The sequence below is a fragment of the Doryrhamphus excisus genome, unplaced genomic scaffold (genome assembly GCF_037039965.1).
Source record: "Doryrhamphus excisus strain RoL-2023G ecotype Guam unplaced genomic scaffold, RoL_Dexc_Guam_v1.1 HiC_scaffold_24, whole genome shotgun sequence".
NCBI lineage: Eukaryota > Metazoa > Chordata > Actinopteri > Syngnathiformes > Syngnathidae > Doryrhamphus > Doryrhamphus excisus.
In genome coordinates this window covers 8,231,048-8,248,777 of record NW_027621862.1, presented here as the reverse complement: position 1 = coordinate 8,248,777, position 17,730 = coordinate 8,231,048, and the positions used below count along the sequence as shown (strand labels likewise).

Genomic DNA, 17,730 nt, shown 5'->3' with positions numbered 1-17,730 from the left:
AAAAAATCAAGGTGACAAATGGGAACAAGGATATGTGCTTGATCCCTGAAGGTGTGTACACGGGCATCTGTCCCCAGTTTGGACACACAATCCATATTTCCCGGATGACTGATCGGGTGCATCGCTGGCCTGCAGGAAGGGGCTTATAGGAAGGAGGTGGCCGCTGTGGTGTCGTTGCATGCAAACAACATCCTCATCCTTGGCACAGTGAAGACCAAGGAGGAGAATAATCGTCGATTCGGTCCGCTTACACCGGCAGGATTTCACAAGTCCTGTTGATAGCCTGGCCACTGGTGTGGTTTCCGTCATGCAGTGGTTCGCCTAACACTGAAGACACTCCTTCACCGGCGCTGTGGCTTAGTTGGTCAAAGTTCCTGTCTTGTAAACAGGAGGTCCTGGGTTCAAATCCCAGCAGTGCCTTGCATATGTGTTTCGGCGACTCCATTTTTTTCGCTCCAACATTTCAACTAAATGTTTTGAATCAGACATCTTGTTCTGTGGAAGAAATATCCATCATTTCTGATGTCATATGTAGCATAAATGTCATATGTACTACAATGCCCTCGACAAAGGCAAACAGATTGTGAATTTGGACATTTGCGGGGCTAAGAAAACAGACCACATTAGCAAAACAAAAGAGGTTCGGGTCTAACATTTAAGGGAAGCGCTCTGCTATCTGAGGTAATTCCCCTGCTGCTACAATGTTGGCAGAGAAGGTCCAGTCACAGGACAAATTTGGTTCCTTCGCTGGAGTACGTCAAAGTGACACTGTCTCTGCCTTTCTGAGTGCAGACATAAAGCAGTCCCTGGTGGTCTAGTGGCTAGGATTCGGCGCTCTCACCGCCGCGGCCCGGGTTCGATTCCCGGTCAGGGAATTGACATTTGGGTAGGTTTTGACTGGAGATAGGATTTGTCTTGGGCCACGGTCGAATGGTTGGGGTCATCTTGAAGCTCAAACCGTTGTCATCCTGAGGCGACTGACAACAGAAATATAAACGAAAAACATGGACACACAATGGACTACACAATAAGACAAGGTCCGCGACTGAGAATGCTGTCAGGACTGGGTTTAGGGTGAGACAGAGCATTTGTCGGATGCTCAGGGATAGATCCTTGTTAGAATAGAATGAATATAGCATCAGTTATCACCCTTATATCCATTTGCTTAGACAATAGAAAGAGTGTTTGAATGTGCTGAAGAAGAAATGTTCATGTGACCCTGATCAGAGACCTCCAGCAACCCCCAGGTCCTGGAGGTGCCTGGATGCGCCAATCGCAGGTTACAAGCCAAACCTTTCAAGCGGTGATTGTGATTTCATGTTTTGTTGAAGAAAAGCCCATCATTTTTGGAACAATTTTCCCTACAAAGGAGAAATATTTGTCAGTTTGGACAATTGCCAATATGCCCCCACTTTGGACTCATCGTCTTGTTTCATTGTTTGGCAACTGCTTCACCAGTCCCCTTAAAAGGCTCACCCTTCATAGTGTAGTGGTTAGCACGTTTGCCTTACATGCAAAAGGTCCCTAGTTGGAAACTGGGTGGAAGCAAGGCCGTTCAATTCCTTCTTTTACAAAAAAATCAAGGTGACAAATGGGAACAAGGATATGTGCTTGATCCCTGAAGGTGTGTACACGGGCATCTGTCCCCAGTTTGGACACACAATCCATATTTCCCGGATGACTGATCGGGTGCATCGCTGGCCTGCAGGAAGGGGCTTATAGGAAGGAGGTGGCCGCTGTGGTGTCGTTGCATGCAAACAACATCCTCATCCTTGGCACAGCGAAGACCAAGGAGGAGAATAATCGTCGATTCGGTCCGCTTACACCGGCAGGATTTCACAAGTCCTGTTGATAGCCTGGCCACTGGTGTGGTTTCCGTCATGCAGTGGTTCGCCTAACACTGAAGACACTCCTTCACCGGCGCTGTGGCTTAGTTGGTCAAAGTTCCTGTCTCGTAAACAGGAGGTCCTGGGTTCAAATCCCAGCAGTGCCTTGCATATGTGTTTCGGCGACTCCATTGTTTTCTCTCCAACATTTCAAGTAAATGTTTTGAATCAGACGTCTTGTTCTGTGGAAGAAATATCCATCATTTCTGATGTCATATGTAGCATAAATGTCATATGTACTACAATGCCCTCGACAAAGGCAAACAGATTGTGAATTTGGACATTTGCGGGGCTAAGAAAACAGACCACATTAGCAAAACAAAAGAGGTTCGGGTCTAACATTTAAGGGAAGCGCTCTGCTATCTGAGGTAATTCCCCTGCTGCTACAATGTTGGCAGAGAAGGTCCAGTCACAGGACGAATTTGGTTCCTTTGCTGGAGTACGTCAAAGTGACACTGTCTCTGCCTTTCTGAGTGCAGACATAAAGCAGTCCCTGGTGGTCTAGTGGCTAGGATTCGGCGCTCTCACCGCCGCGGCCCGGGTTCGATTCCCGGTCAGGGAATTGACATTTGGGTAGGTTTTGACTGGAGATAGGATTTGTCTTGGGCCACGGTCGAATGGTTGGGGTCATCTTGAAGCTCAAACCGTTGTAATCCTGAGGCGACTGACAACAGAAATATAAACGAAACATGGACTACACAATAAGACAAGGTCCTCGACTGAGAATGCTGTCAGGACTGGGTTTAGGGTGAGACAGAGCATTTGTCGGATGCTCAGGGATAGATCCTTGTTAGAATAGAATGAATATAGCATCAGTTATCACCCTCATATCCATTTGCTTAGACAATAGAAAGAGTGTTTGAATGTGCTGAAGAAGAAATGTTCCTGTGACCCTGATCAGAGACCCCCAGCAACCCCCAGGTCCTGGAGGTGCCTGGATGCGCCAATCGCAGGTTACAAGCCAAACCTTTCAAGCGGTGATTGTGATTTCATGTTTTGTTGAAGAAAAGCCCATCATTTGTGGAACAATTTCCCCTACAAAGGAGAAATATTTGTCAGTTTGGACAATTGCCAATATGCCCCCACTTTGGACTCATCGTCTTGTTTCATTGTTTGGCAACTGCTTCACCAGTCCCCTTAAAAGGCTCACCCTTCATAGTGTAGTGGTTAGCACGTTTGCCTTACATGCAAAAGGTCCCTAGTTGGAAACTGGGTGGAAGCAAGGCCGTTCAATTCCTTCTTTTACAAAAAAATCAAGGTGACAAATGGGAACAAGGATATGTGCTTGATCCCTGAAGGTGTGTACACGGGCATCTGTCCCCAGTTTGGACACACAATCCATATTTCCCGGATGACTGATCGGGTGCATCGCTGGCCTGCAGGAAGGGGCTTATAGGAAGGAGGTGGCCGCTGTGGTGTCGTTGCATGCAAACAACATCCTCATCCTTGGCACAGCGAAGACCAAGGAGGAGAATAATCGTCGATTCGGTCCGCTTACACCGGCAGGATTTCACAAATCCTGTTGATAGCCTGGCCACTGGTGTGGTTTCCGTCATGCAGTGGTTCGCCTAACACTGAAGACACTCCTTCACCGGCGCTGTGGCTTAGTTGGTCAACGTTCCTGTCTCGTAAACAGGAGGTCCTGGGTTCAAATCCCAGCAGTGCCTTGCATATGTGTTTCGGCGACTCCATTGTTTTCTCTCCAACATTTCAAGTAAATGTTTTGAATCAGACGTCTTGTTCTGTGGAAGAAATATCCATCATTTCTGATGTCATATGTAGCATAAATGTCATATGTACTACAATGCCCTCGACAAAGGCAAACAGATTGTGAATTTGGACATTTGCGGGGCTAAGAAAACAGACCACATTAGCAAAACAAAAGAGGTTCGGGTCTAACATTTAAGGGAAGCGCTCTGCTATCTGAGGTAATTCCCCTGCTGCTACAATGTTGGCAGAGAAGGTCCAGTCACAGGACGAATTTGGTTCCTTTGCTGGAGTACGTCAAAGTGACACTGTCTCTGCCTTTCTGAGTGCAGACATAAAGCAGTCCCTGGTGGTCTAGTGGCTAGGATTCGGCGCTCTCACCGCCGCGGCCCGGGTTCGATTCCCGGTCAGGGAATTGACATTTGGGTAGGTTTTGACTGGAGATAGGATTTGTCTTGGGCCACGGTCGAATGGTTGGGGTCATCTTGAAGCTCAAACCGTTGTAATCCTGAGGCGACTGACAACAGAAATATAAACGAAAAACATGGACACACAATGGACTACACAATAAGACAAGGTCCGCGACTGAGAATGCTGTCAGGACTGGGTTTAGGGTGAGACAGAGCATTTGTCGGATGCTCAGGGATAGATCCTTGTTAGAATAGAATGAATATAGCATCAGTTATCACCCTTATATCCATTTGCTTAGACAATAGAAAGAGTGTTTGAATGTGCTGAAGAAGAAATGTTCCTGTGACCCTGATCAGAGACCTCCAGCAACCCCCAGGTCCTGGAGGTGCCTGGATGCGCCAATCGCAGGTTACAAGCCAAACCTTTCAAGCGGTGATTGTGATTTCATGTTTTGTTGAAGAAAAGCCCATCATTTTTGGAACAATTTTCCCTACAAAGGAGAAATATTTGTCAGTTTGGACAATTGCCAATATGCCCCCACTTTGGACTCATCGTCTTGTTTCATTGTTTGGCAACTGCTTCACCAGTCCCCTTAAAAGGCTCACCCTTCATAGTGTAGTGGTTAGCACGTTTGCCTTACATGCAAAAGGTCCCTAGTTGGAAACTGGGTGGAAGCAAGGCCGTTCAATTCCTTCTTTTACAAAAAAATCAAGGTGACAAATGGGAACAAGGATATGTGCTTGATCCCTGAAGGTGTGTACACGGGCATCTGTCCCCAGTTTGGACACACAATCCATATTTCCCGGATGACTGATCGGGTGCATCGCTGGCCTGCAGGAAGGGGCTTATAGGAAGGAGGTGGCCGCTGTGGTGTCGTTGCATGCAAACAACATCCTCATCCTTGGCACAGCGAAGACCAAGGAGGAGAATAATCGTCGATTCGGTCCGCTTACACCGGCAGGATTTCACAAGTCCTGTTGATAGCCTGGCCACTGGTGTGGTTTCCGTCATGCAGTGGTTCGCCTAACACTGAAGACACTCCTTCACCGGCGCTGTGGCTTAGTTGGTCAAAGTTCCTGTCTCGTAAACAGGAGGTCCTGGGTTCAAATCCCAGCAGTGCCTTGCATATGTGTTTCGGCGACTCCATTGTTTTCTCTCCAACATTTCAAGTAAATGTTTTGAATCAGACGTCTTGTTCTGTGGAAGAAATATCCATCATTTCTGATGTCATATGTAGCATAAATGTCATATGTACTACAATGCCCTCGACAAAGGCAAACAGATTGTGAATTTGGACATTTGCGGGGCTAAGAAAACAGACCACATTAGCAAAACAAAAGAGGTTCGGGTCTAACATTTAAGGGAAGCGCTCTGCTATCTGAGGTAATTCCCCTGCTGCTACAATGTTGGCAGAGAAGGTCCAGTCACAGGACGAATTTGGTTCCTTTGCTGGAGTACGTCAAAGTGACACTGTCTCTGCCTTTCTGAGTGCAGACATAAAGCAGTCCCTGGTGGTCTAGTGGCTAGGATTCGGCGCTCTCACCGCCGCGGCCCGGGTTCGATTCCCGGTCAGGGAATTGACATTTGGGTAGGTTTTGACTGGAGATAGGATTTGTCTTGGGCCACGGTCGAATGGTTGGGGTCATCTTGAAGCTCAAACCGTTGTAATCCTGAGGCGACTGACAACAGAAATATAAACGAAACATGGACTACACAATAAGACAAGGTCCTCGACTGAGAATGCTGTCAGGACTGGGTTTAGGGTGAGACAGAGCATTTGTCGGATGCTCAGGGATAGATCCTTGTTAGAATAGAATGAATATAGCATCAGTTATCACCCTCATATCCATTTGCTTAGACAATAGAAAGAGTGTTTGAATGTGCTGAAGAAGAAATGTTCCTGTGACCCTGATCAGAGACCCCCAGCAACCCCCAGGTCCTGGAGGTGCCTGGATGCGCCAATCGCAGGTTACAAGCCAAACCTTTCAAGCGGTGATTGTGATTTCATGTTTTGTTGAAGAAAAGCCCATCATTTGTGGAACAATTTCCCCTACAAAGGAGAAATATTTGTCAGTTTGGACAATTGCCAATATGCCCCCACTTTGGACACATCGTCTTGTTTCATTGTTTGGCAACTGCTTCACCAGTCCACTTAAAAGGCTCACCCTTCATAGTGTAGTGGTTAGCACGTTTGCCTTACATGCAAAAGGTCCCTAGTTGGAAACTGGGTGGAAGCAAGGCCGTTCAATTCCTTCTTTTACAAAAAAATCAAGGTGACAAATGGGAACAAGGATATGTGCTTGGTCCCTGAAGGTGTGTACACGGGCATCTGTCCCCAGTTTGGACACACAATCCATATTTCCCGGATGACTGATCGGGTGCATCGCTGGCCTGCAGGAAGGGGCTTATAGGAAGGAGGTGGCCGCTGTGGTGTCGTTGCATGCAAACAACATCCTCATCCTTGGCACAGCGAAGACCAAGGAGGAGAATAATCGTCGATTCCGTCCGCTTACACCGGCAGGATTTCACAAGTCCTGTTGATAGCCTGGCCACTGGTGTGGTTTCCGTCATGCAGTGGTTCGCCTAACACTGAAGACACTCCTTCACCGGCGCTGTGGCTTAGTTGGTCAAAGTTCCTGTCTTGTAAACAGGAGGTCCTGGGTTCAAATCCCAGCAGTGCCTTGCATATGTGTTTCGGCGACTCCATTTTTTTCGCTCCAACATTTCAACTAAATGTTTTGAATCAGACATCTTGTTCTGTGGAAGAAATATCCATCATTTCTGATGTCATATGTAGCATAAATGTCATATGTACTACAATGCCCTCGACAAAGGCAAACAGATTGTGAATTTGGACATTTGCGGGGCTAAGAAAACAGACCACATTAGCAAAACAAAAGAGGTTCGGGTCTAACATTTAAGGGAAGCGCTCTGCTATCTGAGGTAATTCCCCTGCTGCTACAATGTTGGCAGAGAAGGTCCAGTCACAGGACAAATTTGGTTCCTTCGCTGGAGTACGTCAAAGTGACACTGTCTCTGCCTTTCTGAGTGCAGACATAAAGCAGTCCCTGGTGGTCTAGTGGCTAGGATTCGGCGCTCTCACCGCCGCGGCCCGGGTTCGATTCCCGGTCAGGGAATTGACATTTGGGTAGGTTTTGACTGGAGATAGGATTTGTCTTGGGCCACGGTCGAATGGTTGGGGTCATCTTGAAGCTCAAACCGTTGTCATCCTGAGGCGACTGACAACAGAAATATAAACGAAAAACATGGACACACAATGGACTACACAATAAGACAAGGTCCGCGACTGAGAATGCTGTCAGGACTGGGTTTAGGGTGAGACAGAGCATTTGTCGGATGCTCAGGGATAGATCCTTGTTAGAATAGAATGAATATAGCATCAGTTATCACCCTTATATCCATTTGCTTAGACAATAGAAAGAGTGTTTGAATGTGCTGAAGAAGAAATGTTCCTGTGACCCTGATCAGAGACCTCCAGCAACCCCCAGGTCCTGGAGGTGCCTGGATGCGCCAATCGCAGGTTACAAGCCAAACCTTTCAAGCGGTGATTGTGATTTCATGTTTTGTTGAAGAAAAGCCCATCATTTTTGGAACAATTTTCCCTACAAAGGAGAAATATTTGTCAGTTTGGACAATTGCCAATATGCCCCCACTTTGGACTCATCGTCTTGTTTCATTGTTTGGCAACTGCTTCACCAGTCCCCTTAAAAGGCTCACCCTTCATAGTGTAGTGGTTAGCACGTTTGCCTTACATGCAAAAGGTCCCTAGTTGGAAACTGGGTGGAAGCAAGGCCGTTCAATTCCTTCTTTTACAAAAAAATCAAGGTGACAAATGGGAACAAGGATATGTGCTTGATCCCTGAAGGTGTGTACACGGGCATCTGTCCCCAGTTTGGACACACAATCCATATTTCCCGGATGACTGATCGGGTGCATCGCTGGCCTGCAGGAAGGGGCTTATAGGAAGGAGGTGGCCGCTGTGGTGTCGTTGCATGCAAACAACATCCTCATCCTTGGCACAGCGAAGACCAAGGAGGAGAATAATCGTCGATTCGGTCCGCTTACACCGGCAGGATTTCACAAGTCCTGTTGATAGCCTGGCCACTGGTGTGGTTTCCGTCATGCAGTGGTTCGCCTAACACTGAAGACACTCCTTCACCGGCGCTGTGGCTTAGTTGGTCAAAGTTCCTGTCTCGTAAACAGGAGGTCCTGGGTTCAAATCCCAGCAGTGCCTTGCATATGTGTTTCGGCGACTCCATTGTTTTCTCTCCAACATTTCAAGTAAATGTTTTGAATCAGACGTCTTGTTCTGTGGAAGAAATATCCATCATTTCTGATGTCATATGTAGCATAAATGTCATATGTACTACAATGCCCTCGACAAAGGCAAACAGATTGTGAATTTGGACATTTGCGGGGCTAAGAAAACAGACCACATTAGCAAAACAAAAGAGGTTCGGGTCTAACATTTAAGGGAAGCGCTCTGCTATCTGAGGTAATTCCCCTGCTGCTACAATGTTGGCAGAGAAGGTCCAGTCACAGGACGAATTTGGTTCCTTTGCTGGAGTACGTCAAAGTGACACTGTCTCTGCCTTTCTGAGTGCAGACATAAAGCAGTCCCTGGTGGTCTAGTGGCTAGGATTCGGCGCTCTCACCGCCGCGGCCCGGGTTCGATTCCCGGTCAGGGAATTGACATTTGGGTAGGTTTTGACTGGAGATAGGATTTGTCTTGGGCCACGGTCGAATGGTTGGGGTCATCTTGAAGCTCAAACCGTTGTAATCCTGAGGCGACTGACAACAGAAATATAAACGAAACATGGACTACACAATAAGACAAGGTCCTCGACTGAGAATGCTGTCAGGACTGGGTTTAGGGTGAGACAGAGCATTTGTCGGATGCTCAGGGATAGATCCTTGTTAGAATAGAATGAATATAGCATCAGTTATCACCCTCATACCCATTTGCTTAGACAATAGAAAGAGTGTTTGAATGTGCTGAAGAAGAAATGTTCCTGTGACCCTGATCAGAGACCCCCAGCAACCCCCAGGTCCTGGAGGTGCCTGGATGCGCCAATCGCAGGTTACAAGCCAAACCTTTCAAGCGGTGATTGTGATTTCATGTTTTGTTGAAGAAAAGCCCATCATTTGTGGAACAATTTCCCCTACAAAGGAGAAATATTTGTCAGTTTGGACAATTGCCAATATGCCCCCACTTTGGACTCATCGTCTTGTTTCATTGTTTGGCAACTGCTTCACCAGTCCCCTTAAAAGGCTCACCCTTCATAGTGTAGTGGTTAGCACGTTTGCCTTACATGCAAAAGGTCCCTAGTTGGAAACTGGGTGGAAGCAAGGCCGTTCAATTCCTTCTTTTACAAAAAAATCAAGGTGACAAATGGGAACAAGGATATGTGCTTGGTCCCTGAAGGTGTGTACACGGGCATCTGTCCCCAGTTTGGACACACAATCCATATTTCCCGGATGACTGATCGGGTGCATCGCTGGCCTGCAGGAAGGGGCTTATAGGAAGGAGGTGGCCGCTGTGGTGTCGTTGCATGCAAACAACATCCTCATCCTTGGCACAGCGAAGACCAAGGAGGAGAATAATCGTCGATTCCGTCCGCTTACACCGGCAGGATTTCACAAGTCCTGTTGATAGCCTGGCCACTGGTGTGGTTTCCGTCATGCAGTGGTTCGCCTAACACTGAAGACACTCCTTCACCGGCGCTGTGGCTTAGTTGGTCAAAGTTCCTGTCTTGTAACCAGGAGGTCCTGGGTTCAAATCCCAGCAGTGCCTTGCATATGTGTTTCGGCGACTCCATTTTTTTCGCTCCAACATTTCAACTAAATGTTTTGAATCAGACATCTTGTTCTGTGGAAGAAATATCCATCATTTCTGATGTCATATGTAGCATAAATGTCATATGTACTACAATGCCCTCGACAAAGGCAAACAGATTGTGAATTTGGACATTTGCGGGGCTAAGAAAACAGACCACATTAGCAAAACAAAAGAGGTTCGGGTCTAACATTTAAGGGAAGCGCTCTGCTATCTGAGGTAATTCCCCTGCTGCTACAATGTTGGCAGAGAAGGTCCAGTCACAGGACAAATTTGGTTCCTTTGCTGGAGTACGTCAAAGTGACACTGTCTCTGCCTTTCTGAGTGCAGACATAAAGCAGTCCCTGGTGGTCTAGTGGCTAGGATTCGGCGCTCTCACCGCCGCGGCCCGGGTTCGATTCCCGGTCAGGGAATTGACATTTGGGTAGGTTTTGACTGGAGATAGGATTTGTCTTGGGCCACGGTCGAATGGTTGGGGTCATCTTGAAGCTCAAACCGTTGTCATCCTGAGGCGACTGACAACAGAAATATAAACGAAAAACATGGACACACAATGGACTACACAATAAGACAAGGTCCGCGACTGAGAATGCTGTCAGGACTGGGTTTAGGGTGAGACAGAGCATTTGTCGGATGCTCAGGGATAGATCCTTGTTAGAATAGAATGAATATAGCATCAGTTATCACCCTTATATCCATTTGCTTAGACAATAGAAAGAGTGTTTGAATGTGCTGAAGAAGAAATGTTCCTGTGACCCTGATCAGAGACCTCCAGCAACCCCCAGGTCCTGGAGGTGCCTGGATGCGCCAATCGCAGGTTACAAGCCAAACCTTTCAAGCGGTGATTGTGATTTCATGTTTTGTTGAAGAAAAGCCCATCATTTTTGGAACAATTTTCCCTACAAAGGAGAAATATTTGTCAGTTTGGACAATTGCCAATATGCCCCCACTTTGGACTCATCGTCTTGTTTCATTGTTTGGCAACTGCTTCACCAGTCCCCTTAAAAGGCTCACCCTTCATAGTGTAGTGGTTAGCACGTTTGCCTTACATGCAAAAGGTCCCTAGTTGGAAACTGGGTGGAAGCAAGGCCGTTCAATTCCTTCTTTTACAAAAAAATCAAGGTGACAAATGGGAACAAGGATATGTGCTTGATCCCTGAAGGTGTGTACACGGGCATCTGTCCCCAGTTTGGACACACAATCCATATTTCCCGGATGACTGATCGGGTGCATCGCTGGCCTGCAGGAAGGGGCTTATAGGAAGGAGGTGGCCGCTGTGGTGTCGTTGCATGCAAACAACATCCTCATCCTTGGCACAGCGAAGACCAAGGAGGAGAATAATCGTCGATTCGGTCCGCTTACACCGGCAGGATTTCACAAGTCCTGTTGATAGCCTGGCCACTGGTGTGGTTTCCGTCATGCAGTGGTTCGCCTAACACTGAAGACACTCCTTCACCGGCGCTGTGGCTTAGTTGGTCAAAGTTCCTGTCTCGTAAACAGGAGGTCCTGGGTTCAAATCCCAGCAGTGCCTTGCATATGTGTTTCGGCGACTCCATTGTTTTCTCTCCAACATTTCAAGTAAATGTTTTGAATCAGACGTCTTGTTCTGTGGAAGAAATATCCATCATTTCTGATGTCATATGTAGCATAAATGTCATATGTACTACAATGCCCTCGACAAAGGCAAACAGATTGTGAATTTGGACATTTGCGGGGCTAAGAAAACAGACCACATTAGCAAAACAAAAGAGGTTCGGGTCTAACATTTAAGGGAAGCGCTCTGCTATCTGAGGTAATTCCCCTGCTGCTACAATGTTGGCAGAGAAGGTCCAGTCACAGGACGAATTTGGTTCCTTTGCTGGAGTACGTCAAAGTGACACTGTCTCTGCCTTTCTGAGTGCAGACATAAAGCAGTCCCTGGTGGTCTAGTGGCTAGGATTCGGCGCTCTCACCGCCGCGGCCCGGGTTCGATTCCCGGTCAGGGAATTGACATTTGGGTAGGTTTTGACTGGAGATAGGATTTGTCTTGGGCCACGGTCGAATGGTTGGGGTCATCTTGAAGCTCAAACCGTTGTAATCCTGAGGCGACTGACAACAGAAATATAAACGAAACATGGACTACACAATAAGACAAGGTCCTCGACTGAGAATGCTGTCAGGACTGGGTTTAGGGTGAGACAGAGCATTTGTCGGATGCTCAGGGATAGATCCTTGTTAGAATAGAATGAATATAGCATCAGTTATCACCCTCATATCCATTTGCTTAGACAATAGAAAGAGTGTTTGAATGTGCTGAAGAAGAAATGTTCCTGTGACCCTGATCAGAGACCCCCAGCAACCCCCAGGTCCTGGAGGTGCCTGGATGCGCCAATCGCAGGTTACAAGCCAAACCTTTCAAGCGGTGATTGTGATTTCATGTTTTGTTGAAGAAAAGCCCATCATTTGTGGAACAATTTCCCCTACAAAGGAGAAATATTTGTCAGTTTGGACAATTGCCAATATGCCCCCACTTTGGACACATCGTCTTGTTTCATTGTTTGGCAACTGCTTCACCAGTCCACTTAAAAGGCTCACCCTTCATAGTGTAGTGGTTAGCACGTTTGCCTTACATGCAAAAGGTCCCTAGTTGGAAACTGGGTGGAAGCAAGGCCGTTCAATTCCTTCTTTTACAAAAAAATCAAGGTGACAAATGGGAACAAGGATATGTGCTTGGTCCCTGAAGGTGTGTACACGGGCATCTGTCCCCAGTTTGGACACACAATCCATATTTCCCGGATGACTGATCGGGTGCATCGCTGGCCTGCAGGAAGGGGCTTATAGGAAGGAGGTGGCCGCTGTGGTGTCGTTGCATGCAAACAACATCCTCATCCTTGGCACAGCGAAGACCAAGGAGGAGAATAATCGTCGATTCCGTCCGCTTACACCGGCAGGATTTCACAAGTCCTGTTGATAGCCTGGCCACTGGTGTGGTTTCCGTCATGCAGTGGTTCGCCTAACACTGAAGACACTCCTTCACCGGCGCTGTGGCTTAGTTGGTCAAAGTTCCTGTCTTGTAAACAGGAGGTCCTGGGTTCAAATCCCAGCAGTGCCTTGCATATGTGTTTCGGCGACTCCATTTTTTTCGCTCCAACATTTCAACTAAATGTTTTGAATCAGACATCTTGTTCTGTGGAAGAAATATCCATCATTTCTGATGTCATATGTAGCATAAATGTCATATGTACTACAATGCCCTCGACAAAGGCAAACAGATTGTGAATTTGGACATTTGCGGGGCTAAGAAAACAGACCACATTAGCAAAACAAAAGAGGTTCGGGTCTAACATTTAAGGGAAGCGCTCTGCTATCTGAGGTAATTCCCCTGCTGCTACAATGTTGGCAGAGAAGGTCCAGTCACAGGACAAATTTGGTTCCTTTGCTGGAGTACGTCAAAGTGACACTGTCTCTGCCTTTCTGAGTGCAGACATAAAGCAGTCCCTGGTGGTCTAGTGGCTAGGATTCGGCGCTCTCACCGCCGCGGCCCGGGTTCGATTCCCGGTCAGGGAATTGACATTTGGGTAGGTTTTGACTGGAGATAGGATTTGTCTTGGGCCACGGTCGAATGGTTGGGGTCATCTTGAAGCTCAAACCGTTGTCATCCTGAGGCGACTGACAACAGAAATATAAACGAAAAACATGGACACACAATGGACTACACAATAAGACAAGGTCCGCGACTGAGAATGCTGTCAGGACTGGGTTTAGGGTGAGACAGAGCATTTGTCGGATGCTCAGGGATAGATCCTTGTTAGAATAGAATGAATATAGCATCAGTTATCACCCTTATATCCATTTGCTTAGACAATAGAAAGAGTGTTTGAATGTGCTGAAGAAGAAATGTTCCTGTGACCCTGATCAGAGACCTCCAGCAACCCCCAGGTCCTGGAGGTGCCTGGATGCGCCAATCGCAGGTTACAAGCCAAACCTTTCAAGCGGTGATTGTGATTTCATGTTTTGTTGAAGAAAAGCCCATCATTTTTGGAACAATTTTCCCTACAAAGGAGAAATATTTGTCAGTTTGGACAATTGCCAATATGCCCCCACTTTGGACTCATCGTCTTGTTTCATTGTTTGGCAACTGCTTCACCAGTCCCCTTAAAAGGCTCACCCTTCATAGTGTAGTGGTTAGCACGTTTGCCTTACATGCAAAAGGTCCCTAGTTGGAAACTGGGTGGAAGCAAGGCCGTTCAATTCCTTCTTTTACAAAAAAATCAAGGTGACAAATGGGAACAAGGATATGTGCTTGATCCCTGAAGGTGTGTACACGGGCATCTGTCCCCAGTTTGGACACACAATCCATATTTCCCGGATGACTGATCGGGTGCATCGCTGGCCTGCAGGAAGGGGCTTATAGGAAGGAGGTGGCCGCTGTGGTGTCGTTGCATGCAAACAACATCCTCATCCTTGGCACAGCGAAGACCAAGGAGGAGAATAATCGTCGATTCGGTCCGCTTACACCGGCAGGATTTCACAAGTCCTGTTGATAGCCTGGCCACTGGTGTGGTTTCCGTCATGCAGTGGTTCGCCTAACACTGAAGACACTCCTTCACCGGCGCTGTGGCTTAGTTGGTCAAAGTTCCTGTCTCGTAAACAGGAGGTCCTGGGTTCAAATCCCAGCAGTGCCTTGCATATGTGTTTCGGCGACTCCATTGTTTTCTCTCCAACATTTCAAGTAAATGTTTTGAATCAGACGTCTTGTTCTGTGGAAGAAATATCCATCATTTCTGATGTCATATGTAGCATAAATGTCATATGTACTACAATGCCCTCGACAAAGGCAAACAGATTGTGAATTTGGACATTTGCGGGGCTAAGAAAACAGACCACATTAGCAAAACAAAAGAGGTTCGGGTCTAACATTTAAGGGAAGCGCTCTGCTATCTGAGGTAATTCCCCTGCTGCTACAATGTTGGCAGAGAAGGTCCAGTCACAGGACGAATTTGGTTCCTTTGCTGGAGTACGTCAAAGTGACACTGTCTCTGCCTTTCTGAGTGCAGACATAAAGCAGTCCCTGGTGGTCTAGTGGCTAGGATTCGGCGCTCTCACCGCCGCGTCCCGGGTTCGATTCCCGGTCAGGGAATTGACATTTGGGTAGGTTTTGACTGGAGATAGGATTTGTCTTGGGCCACGGTCGAATGGTTGGGGTCATCTTGAAGCTCAAACCGTTGTAATCCTGAGGCGACTGACAACAGAAATATAAACGAAACATGGACTACACAATAAGACAAGGTCCTCGACTGAGAATGCTGTCAGGACTGGGTTTAGGGTGAGACAGAGCATTTGTCGGATGCTCAGGGATAGATCCTTGTTAGAATAGAATGAATATAGCATCAGTTATCACCCTCATATCCATTTGCTTAGACAATAGAAAGAGTGTTTGAATGTGCTGAAGAAGAAATGTTCCTGTGACCCTGATCAGAGACCCCCAGCAACCCCCAGGTCCTGGAGGTGCCTGGATGCGCCAATCGCAGGTTACAAGCCAAACCTTTCAAGCGGTGATTGTGATTTCATGTTTTGTTGAAGAAAAGCCCATCATTTGTGGAACAATTTCCCCTACAAAGGAGAAATATTTGTCAGTTTGGACAATTGCCAATATGCCCCCACTTTGGACACATCGTCTTGTTTCATTGTTTGGCAACTGCTTCACCAGTCCACTTAAAAGGCTCACCCTTCATAGTGTAGTGGTTAGCACGTTTGCCTTACATGCAAAAGGTCCCTAGTTGGAAACTGGGTGGAAGCAAGGCCGTTCAATTCCTTCTTTTACAAAAAAATCAAGGTGACAAATGGGAACAAGGATATGTGCTTGGTCCCTGAAGGTGTGTACACGGGCATCTGTCCCCAGTTTGGACACACAATCCATATTTCCCGGATGACTGATCGGGTGCATCGCTGGCCTGCAGGAAGGGGCTTATAGGAAGGAGGTGGCCGCTGTGGTGTCGTTGCATGCAAACAACATCCTCATCCTTGGCACAGCGAAGACCAAGGAGGAGAATAATCGTCGATTCCGTCCGCTTACACCGGCAGGATTTCACAAGTCCTGTTGATAGCCTGGCCACTGGTGTGGTTTCCGTCATGCAGTGGTTCGCCTAACACTGAAGACACTCCTTCACCGGCGCTGTGGCTTAGTTGGTCAAAGTTCCTGTCTTGTAAACAGGAGGTCCTGGGTTCAAATCCCAGCAGTGCCTTGCATATGTGTTTCGGCGACTCCATTTTTTTCGCTCCAACATTTCAACTAAATGTTTTGAATCAGACATCTTGTTCTGTGGAAGAAATATCCATCATTTCTGATGTCATATGTAGCATAAATGTCATATGTACTACAATGCCCTCGACAAAGGCAAACAGATTGTGAATTTGGACATTTGCGGGGCTAAGAAAACAGACCACATTAGCAAAACAAAAGAGGTTCGGGTCTAACATTTAAGGGAAGCGCTCTGCTATCTGAGGTAATTCCCCTGCTGCTACAATGTTGGCAGAGAAGGTCCAGTCACAGGACAAATTTGGTTCCTTTGCTGGAGTACGTCAAAGTGACACTGTCTCTGCCTTTCTGAGTGCAGACATAAAGCAGTCCCTGGTGGTCTAGTGGCTAGGATTCGGCGCTCTCACCGCCGCGGCCGGGGTTCGATTCCCGGTCAGGGAATTGACATTTGGGTAGGTTTTGACTGGAGATAGGATTTGTCTTGGGCCACGGTCGAATGGTTGGGGTCATCTTGAAGCTCAAACCGTTGTCATCCTGAGGCGACTGACAACAGAAATATAAACGAAAAACATGGACACACAATGGACTACACAATAAGACAAGGTCCGCGACTGAGAATGCTGTCAGGACTGGGTTTAGGGTGAGACAGAGCATTTGTCGGATGCTCAGGGATAGATCCTTGTTAGAATAGAATGAATATAGCATCAGTTATCACCCTTATATCCATTTGCTTAGACAATAGAAAGAGTGTTTGAATGTGCTGAAGAAGAAATGTTCCTGTGACCCTGATCAGAGACCTCCAGCAACCCCCAGGTCCTGGAGGTGCCTGGATGCGCCAATCGCAGGTTACAAGCCAAACCTTTCAAGCGGTGATTGTGATTTCATGTTTTGTTGAAGAAAAGCCCATCATTTTTGGAACAATTTTCCCTACAAAGGAGAAATATTTGTCAGTTTGGACAATTGCCAATATGCCCCCACTTTGGACTCATCGTCTTGTTTCATTGTTTGGCAACTGCTTCACCAGTCCCCTTAAAAGGCTCACCCTTCATAGTGTAGTGGTTAGCACGTTTGCCTTACATGCAAAAGGTCCCTAGTTGGAAACTGGGTGGAAGCAAGGCCGTTCAATTCCTTCTTTTACAAAAAAATCAAGGTGACAAATGGGAACAAGGATATGTGCTTGATCCCTGAAGGTGTGTACACGGGCATCTGTCCCCAGTTTGGACACACAATCCATATTTCCCGGATGACTGATCGGGTGCATCGCTGGCCTGCAGGAAGGGGCTTATAGGAAGGAGGTGGCCGCTGTGGTGTCGTTGCATGCAAACAACATCCTCATCCTTGGCACAGCGAAGACCAAGGAGGAGAATAATCGTCGATTCGGTCCGCTTACACCGGCAGGATTTCACAAGTCCTGTTGATAGCCTGGCCACTGGTGTGGTTTCCGTCATGCAGTGGTTCGCCTAACACTGAAGACACTCCTTCACCGGCGCTGTGGCTTAGTTGGTCAAAGTTCCTGTCTCGTAAACAGGAGGTCCTGGGTTCAAATCCCAGCAGTGCCTTGCATATGTGTTTCGGCGACTCCATTGTTTTCTCTCCAACATTTCAAGTAAATGTTTTGAATCAGACGTCTT

The 17,730-nt window shown here is 47.1% G+C and overlaps 23 non-coding genes across 23 annotated transcripts; all 23 read left to right on the top strand.

Moving 5' to 3' along the window:
* Positions 1–346: 346 nt before the first annotated feature.
* On the top strand, positions 347–420 carry trnat-ugu (transfer RNA threonine (anticodon UGU)). The gene has a single exon. It is a non-coding gene; the product is annotated as a tRNA-Thr (tRNA).
* Positions 421–803: 383 nt separating this feature from the next.
* On the top strand, positions 804–875 carry trnae-cuc (transfer RNA glutamic acid (anticodon CUC)). The gene has a single exon. It is a non-coding gene; the product is annotated as a tRNA-Glu (tRNA).
* A 1,044-nt stretch (positions 876–1,919) lies between these two features.
* trnat-cgu (transfer RNA threonine (anticodon CGU)) lies at positions 1,920–1,993 on the top strand. Its single transcript has one exon. It is a non-coding gene; the product is annotated as a tRNA-Thr (tRNA).
* A 383-nt stretch (positions 1,994–2,376) lies between these two features.
* trnae-cuc (transfer RNA glutamic acid (anticodon CUC)) lies at positions 2,377–2,448 on the top strand. The gene has a single exon. It is a non-coding gene; the product is annotated as a tRNA-Glu (tRNA).
* A 1,031-nt stretch (positions 2,449–3,479) lies between these two features.
* trnat-cgu (transfer RNA threonine (anticodon CGU)) lies at positions 3,480–3,553 on the top strand. The gene has a single exon. It is a non-coding gene; the product is annotated as a tRNA-Thr (tRNA).
* Positions 3,554–3,936: 383 nt separating this feature from the next.
* On the top strand, positions 3,937–4,008 carry trnae-cuc (transfer RNA glutamic acid (anticodon CUC)). The gene has a single exon. It is a non-coding gene; the product is annotated as a tRNA-Glu (tRNA).
* Positions 4,009–5,052: 1,044 nt separating this feature from the next.
* On the top strand, positions 5,053–5,126 carry trnat-cgu (transfer RNA threonine (anticodon CGU)). Its single transcript has one exon. It is a non-coding gene; the product is annotated as a tRNA-Thr (tRNA).
* Positions 5,127–5,509: 383 nt separating this feature from the next.
* On the top strand, positions 5,510–5,581 carry trnae-cuc (transfer RNA glutamic acid (anticodon CUC)). Its single transcript has one exon. It is a non-coding gene; the product is annotated as a tRNA-Glu (tRNA).
* A 1,031-nt stretch (positions 5,582–6,612) lies between these two features.
* On the top strand, positions 6,613–6,686 carry trnat-ugu (transfer RNA threonine (anticodon UGU)). The gene has a single exon. It is a non-coding gene; the product is annotated as a tRNA-Thr (tRNA).
* Positions 6,687–7,069: 383 nt separating this feature from the next.
* Positions 7,070–7,141, top strand: trnae-cuc (transfer RNA glutamic acid (anticodon CUC)). Its single transcript has one exon. It is a non-coding gene; the product is annotated as a tRNA-Glu (tRNA).
* Positions 7,142–8,185: 1,044 nt separating this feature from the next.
* trnat-cgu (transfer RNA threonine (anticodon CGU)) lies at positions 8,186–8,259 on the top strand. Its single transcript has one exon. It is a non-coding gene; the product is annotated as a tRNA-Thr (tRNA).
* A 383-nt stretch (positions 8,260–8,642) lies between these two features.
* trnae-cuc (transfer RNA glutamic acid (anticodon CUC)) lies at positions 8,643–8,714 on the top strand. Its single transcript has one exon. It is a non-coding gene; the product is annotated as a tRNA-Glu (tRNA).
* Positions 8,715–9,745: 1,031 nt separating this feature from the next.
* Positions 9,746–9,819, top strand: trnat-ugu (transfer RNA threonine (anticodon UGU)). The gene has a single exon. It is a non-coding gene; the product is annotated as a tRNA-Thr (tRNA).
* A 383-nt stretch (positions 9,820–10,202) lies between these two features.
* Positions 10,203–10,274, top strand: trnae-cuc (transfer RNA glutamic acid (anticodon CUC)). The gene has a single exon. It is a non-coding gene; the product is annotated as a tRNA-Glu (tRNA).
* A 1,044-nt stretch (positions 10,275–11,318) lies between these two features.
* Positions 11,319–11,392, top strand: trnat-cgu (transfer RNA threonine (anticodon CGU)). The gene has a single exon. It is a non-coding gene; the product is annotated as a tRNA-Thr (tRNA).
* Positions 11,393–11,775: 383 nt separating this feature from the next.
* Positions 11,776–11,847, top strand: trnae-cuc (transfer RNA glutamic acid (anticodon CUC)). The gene has a single exon. It is a non-coding gene; the product is annotated as a tRNA-Glu (tRNA).
* Positions 11,848–12,878: 1,031 nt separating this feature from the next.
* Positions 12,879–12,952, top strand: trnat-ugu (transfer RNA threonine (anticodon UGU)). Its single transcript has one exon. It is a non-coding gene; the product is annotated as a tRNA-Thr (tRNA).
* A 383-nt stretch (positions 12,953–13,335) lies between these two features.
* Positions 13,336–13,407, top strand: trnae-cuc (transfer RNA glutamic acid (anticodon CUC)). Its single transcript has one exon. It is a non-coding gene; the product is annotated as a tRNA-Glu (tRNA).
* A 1,044-nt stretch (positions 13,408–14,451) lies between these two features.
* trnat-cgu (transfer RNA threonine (anticodon CGU)) lies at positions 14,452–14,525 on the top strand. The gene has a single exon. It is a non-coding gene; the product is annotated as a tRNA-Thr (tRNA).
* A 383-nt stretch (positions 14,526–14,908) lies between these two features.
* trnae-cuc (transfer RNA glutamic acid (anticodon CUC)) lies at positions 14,909–14,980 on the top strand. Its single transcript has one exon. It is a non-coding gene; the product is annotated as a tRNA-Glu (tRNA).
* A 1,031-nt stretch (positions 14,981–16,011) lies between these two features.
* Positions 16,012–16,085, top strand: trnat-ugu (transfer RNA threonine (anticodon UGU)). Its single transcript has one exon. It is a non-coding gene; the product is annotated as a tRNA-Thr (tRNA).
* A 383-nt stretch (positions 16,086–16,468) lies between these two features.
* trnae-cuc (transfer RNA glutamic acid (anticodon CUC)) lies at positions 16,469–16,540 on the top strand. The gene has a single exon. It is a non-coding gene; the product is annotated as a tRNA-Glu (tRNA).
* A 1,044-nt stretch (positions 16,541–17,584) lies between these two features.
* On the top strand, positions 17,585–17,658 carry trnat-cgu (transfer RNA threonine (anticodon CGU)). Its single transcript has one exon. It is a non-coding gene; the product is annotated as a tRNA-Thr (tRNA).
* Positions 17,659–17,730: the final 72 nt, after the last annotated feature.